Source organism: Palaemon carinicauda, chromosome 12 (genome assembly GCF_036898095.1).
Source record: "Palaemon carinicauda isolate YSFRI2023 chromosome 12, ASM3689809v2, whole genome shotgun sequence".
Classification (NCBI taxonomy): domain Eukaryota; kingdom Metazoa; phylum Arthropoda; class Malacostraca; order Decapoda; family Palaemonidae; genus Palaemon; species Palaemon carinicauda.
Genome location: NC_090736.1, coordinates 30,432,825 through 30,438,608, shown reverse-complemented (window position 1 = coordinate 30,438,608; position 5,784 = coordinate 30,432,825).

The window sequence follows — 5,784 nt, the reverse complement described above, 5'->3', positions numbered from 1 at the left end:
AAAGCAAGGTTGGCAGGACCCTCTTGTCCCTTCCCCCTCTATCTCCGTAATGGCCTAGCCATTACTGTACTGTACCTTGCCGGCCGGCAGAGCTGGCCGGCAGGGGTATTACTGTACCATATGTCATTCTACTTCTGGACCTAGTATAGGTTGGGATATGGATTGACTAAGCCCATTGCCGGCCGGCAGAGAAGCTGGACGGCAAGGGTCTTATGTTTTCGAGTGCTGCCCGGACCTCTCTTGGTCCCTCATCCATGCCTGCCGGCAGAGCCGGACGGCATTGGTCAAGGAAGCCTGAATTAAGTTTCTCCCCTTCCTTATATGCACTCTTTCGGTTGCCGGGCTTGGGGGGTTGTGTACACTCTTATCCCGGCATCCATTCTATTTTCTTCTAGTGCTGTACCTGTCCCGGCAGCCGGCCTATGAGGCCGGCTGCCGGCCTGTGAGGCCGGCAGCCGGGCAGGGGTAGTCTTCTGGTTCTTTTGCTGCCGGCTGGCATCGGTCTTGTACCTTTGCCGGCCGGCTTATGTCAGTCCTTGTCTGCCGGTCACCAAGAGTGTGGCCGGCAGCTGGGTACTACCTTGTGTAGTTACTGGCCGGCAATCATTGCCGGCCAACACTGGCTGTTACTGGCCGGTAGCTGCTGCCGCCGGCACAGGCATTTGAACCAGAGGGCTGCCGCCCTATAGCTGTTAAGTAGTATACTTTAAAGCTAATTGTGGTGTGTGCCGGCCGGCAAAGGCAGGCCGGCACACATCCTCCTATACTGTACTAGTATTCTTCTGTATAGCATATACAGTAAGAAGAAAACTATAGTAAAAGTTTAGGTACAGCACTGTATCTTCTAACACTATTGTGTTTTCTTACACAGCCCTTTGCTGTTGCCCTCAGACAGGAAGCAGAGTTCTTCCCCGTCTATTATCCAGGATTTTTAAAATCATTGCCTAGGTGTGAGCTCCACCTGTTTCCTCTGGAAACCTTGCATTGGTTACTCTAGTAGAGATAAACCATTTTTGATTTTATTATCCGGAAGGCTGCAACAATGGGTTGTGAGGGAAACACAAGTGTGTGTCTTTCATTTATGAATTGTTATGCTATAATATGCATATCCAGTGATACATAGTTCACTTGATACTCATGGAAATTTCTTCTCTTTACAGGAGGACCCTCCGAAGTGCGGAAATGTTTTCTGCAATGTCCGCAGCAAAAACCTCTGCGGACATGAGTGTTGTAGGAGACACGCAGCATGCGCTGTCTCCAAGGATGATCTCCAGTATTGGGACCCTCAGGTATGTACTGTATGCACTAACCTGATTACTGAGGCTTTTGATTCCCCTAGAACGGCGGAATCAAGGGATATAGCTAGGGAAAAGCTTCGTACTTGGGTAAGGGGCTTCAAGAAGAACACCTCTGGCCCTTATCTTCCAAGTGAGAAGATGAGGGCGTATCTTTTTCCCCAGGCATCAGCTGAGGCAGTGATTCCCCAGCCTCAAGAGGAGATCCTTCAAGATCAAGTCCAGGTGGACGAGGAAGTCGCAGATGCGATGCAAGACATCCAGTTGTGTGACAGGATGTCTGACCTGGACGATCGTTTGGAAGAAGACCTCCTGGCAGAAGGTCAGGATCAAGTCCAAACCCCGGATGTCGTAGAGGATGAGGTCGACGAGGTGTCGGCTACTCCGGTTCAGATGCCGGAGCCTATCCCCTCAACATCGGCTGGCCTCCCAGTAGAACTGGGACAGGCCCTCTCTTCGATTGTTGGAATGATCCAACAAATGCAGAAGGAGAATCAGGAGAAGGCGGCTGCAATGGAACTGCATATGCAGTCCCTGGCAGAATCACATGGGCCCCGGAAAAGGCTCAATGTGAAAGACCTTCCCATATGCTCAGATGCTAACCCATGGAGGTATGCTGAGCACATGCCGATGACGACTGGAAAGATCGTCATTTCGGATAAGCTGGGTTCAGTTCCCCTAGAGGAGGTAGAATTCTGGCCCAGCAAGGCATCATATCCGGACTGCTATGTCCGGCTGAGAAAAGAACCAGCTTCAAGGGAGGAGACAGAGCCGAAGGAGGTCATTGTTATGGACCACGCTAAGGCTCAAGCCCTACTTTCATCCTCGATGAAAGAGAGGGGCTTCTCGAATTCGAAGGTAGCTGCATTGAGCAAGAAGCTCCCTTCGTTTGTGTCCTCTCCTGATAGAGCCTTCCCCTTTTTACAGAAAGAGTTTACGGCTGTCCTAAAGGCAGTCGAGGCCGGCAAGCCTTGCCCCTCCCTGGAGGAGTGTAAACCCTTGTCGCTGGCTCTACCTATGGACCACAAAGACTGGAAGGATGTCCATCTAACATTCTCAGTGGGAAAGTTGGAGGCTGATATTGCCGGACGGCAATTCGGCGAGGACCTCCCCAAGCTGTCCGAATCTCTTTTACGAAGAGAGTTCGAGACAAAAGAAAGACTGGCTGCCTCAATGTCTCATCAGACTACTCTCGAGACGATGGCAAGTGACCCCAAGGTCCATGAAATGTTCATGGTAGTGGCTAAGTCTCACTTAGCCACAGTGACGAAGGACCTTTATAACTTCGTCAAGGCAAGGAGAGCTTGCAGGGAGTTCGTGTTCACCGGGGCTTCGGTGAGACACGAGCCAAGGAAGTTAATCTCCTCCAACATTTGGGGAAAAGACCTTTTCCCTACCGATGTGGTCAAAGAGGTTGTTGATAAGGCCGCCGTGGAGAATAGAAATCTTCTCCAGAAGTGGGGCCTGGCTATCAAAAGAAAATCTTCCCCGGATGAGGGTCCTCAACCAAAGAGGAAGAATATGAAGACTAGGCTACCATCTCGGCCAGCCAAGCCTTATAGACAGCAACAGCAACTGCAATTGCCTTTGCCTCCAGTGCCCCAGTTGGTGGCACAAACCCCGACTGCCTTTCAGTGGGTACCCCAGGCGGTGCCAGGTCAGTCAACCACATTCGCCCCAACGTTCGAAGGACAGTCTTCTTCCTTTCGTGCAAAACCTAGAGGAGCAGCCAGAGGCTCGTCTAGGCGCCCCTCAAGGGGAAGGGGATTCAGAGGTGGTCGTGGTCAGGGAGGCAAGACCTCAGGACGGCAGTCCAAGTGAAATGATACCGGTAGGAGGGAGACTGATGAAATTTTGGGATCGCTGGACCTTCGATCCCTGGGCCCAAAGCCTACTCAAGAATGGACTGGGTTGGAGCTGGTACAGCACTCCACCCCCATGCCTTCGGTTTTTCCAACACTCCACCCCCATTTTGGAGGAGTACGTTCAAGAACTGTTGGAGAAAAATGTGATCCGAAAGGTGAAGTCCATCAAATTCCAAGGGAGGCTGTTTTGTGTTCCCAAGAAAGACTCGGAAAAGCTCAGAGTCATTCTGGACTTGTCACCACTCAACAAGTTCATAGTGAATTGCAAATTCAAGATGCTAACACTGCAACACATAAGGACCTTACTGCCCAAGAGGGCATACTCAGTCTCTATAGACTTGTCAGACGCCTATTGGCACATTCCAATCAGCCGTCGACTCTCCCCCTACCTAGGATTCAGGCTACAACGAAAACTGTACGCCTTCAGAGCCATGCCATTCGGGCTAAACATAGCCCCAAGGATTTTCACGAAGCTTGCGAGCGCAGCTCTCAAACAATTACGCCTAAAGGGAATTCAGGTAGTAGCCTACCTGGACGACTGGCTGGTGTGGGCAGCATCCGAGACCGAATGCTTGCAAGCTTCCAGTCAGGTGATCCAGTTCCTAGAGTACCTAGGCTTCAAGATCAACAAGAAAAAGTCTCGACTTTCTCCATCCCAAAAGTTCCAGTGGCTGGGAATCCACTGGGACCTTTTGTCACACAGTTTCTCCATCCCAATGAAGAAAAGGAAGGAGATAGCGGGCTCTGTCAAGAGACTTCTAGATTCCAAAAGGATATCAAGACGCGAACAGGAGAGGGTACTAGGCTCTCTCCAGTTTGCTTCAGTGACAGACCCAGTGCTAAGAGCACAGCTAAAGGATGCAACCGGAGTTTGGAGAAGGTATGCATCAAACGCGCGAAGAGACCTGAGAAGACCAGTGCCGCCTCGGCTACGTACTCTTCTCAGACCTTGGTCCCAAGCCAGACATCTAAAGAAGTCTGTTCTTCTTCAGCCACCTCCCCCGTCGTTGACGATTCACTCAGACGCCTCAAAGGAGGGATGGGGAGGTCACTCTCATCGGAAAAAAAGTCCAGGGGACTTGGTCCAAGCTATTCAGGACCTTTCATATAAACTTTCTAGAAGCTATGGCAGTGCTCCTTACCTTAAAGAAAGTCTCCCCGCATCACTCGATCCACATAAGATTGGTGACAGACAGCGAGGTGGTTGTGAGATGCTTGAATCGACAAGGGTCGAGGTCACCACCTCTCAACCAAGTGATGTTAGCCATTTTCCGATTGGCGGAAAAGAAGAAGTGGTACCTGTCGGCAGTTCACCTTCAAGGAGTCCGCAATGTGACAGCGGACGCTCTATCCAGGTTCACACCGATAGAGTCGGAATGGTCCTTAGACGCAGGATCATTTTCCTTCATTCTGAATCAAGTCCCAGAACTGCAAATAGACCTCTTTGCGACGAAAGACAACAAGAAGTTGCCCCTGTACGTGTCCCCGTACGAGGACCCCTTAGCGGAAGCAGTGGACGCAATGTCCCTCGACTGGAACAGATGGTCCAGGATTTATCTGTTCCCTCCTCACAACCTTCTGTTGAGGGTCCTCAACAAACTGAGATCCTTCAAGGGGGGTAGCGGCAATAGTGGCCCACAAGTGGGCGAACAGCATGTGGTTCCCCTTGGCGTTGGAACTACAGATGAAGTTCGTGCCGCTACCACATCCAGTTCTGACCCAGCGAGTCCAGAAGTCGACTGTCTGCGCTTCATTACAGAAAACCCAGACCCTGCAGCTCATGATTTTCTCGCCCTAGCGGTGAGAAAGCGCTTCGGGATTTCGAAAGCCAGCATAGACTTCCTAGAGGAATACAAGTGCAAATCGACTAGAAGGCAATATGAGTCATCTTGGAGAAAATGGGTGGCCTTTGTAAAGGCAAAGAATCCGCAGGAGATCTCAACAGATTTCTGCTTATCTTTCTTCATCCATCTCCATGGCCAAGGATTGGCAGCTAACACGATTTCAGTGTGTAAATCGGCTTTGATGAGACCCATTTTATTTGCCTTCCAGATCGACCTAGGTAACGAGATCTTTAATAAAGTTCCGAAAGCCTGCGCTAGGCTCAGACCTTCAGCACCTCCAAAGCCCATCTCATGGTCTTTAGACAAAGTTCTTCATTTCGCCTCCTTGTTGAGCAATGAAGAATGTGCGTTAAAGGATTTGACGCAAAAAGTTATTTTCCTATTTGCACTCGCGTCCGGGGCCAGGGTTAGTGAGATCGTAGCCCTCTCGAGAGAGGCAGGTCGTGTTCAGTTCCTGGATGGGGGGGAGCTGAACCTGTTTCCGGATCCTACGTTTCTCGCCAAGAATGAGTTACCCACCAACAGGTGGGGTCCCTGGAGAATCTGTCCTCTGAAAGAAGATGCATCTCTATGTCCAGTAGAATGCCTAAAGGTCTATCTTCGTAGAACTTCAGACTTCAAGGGTAGTCAACTATTCAGGGGAGAAACATCAGGCTCAAATTTATCTCTGAATCAACTCAGAGCGAAAATGACATATTTTATTCGCAGAGCGGATCCTGACAGTACACCCGCAGGTCACGATCCGAGGAAAGTTGCCTCATCCCTAAATTTCTTTAATTG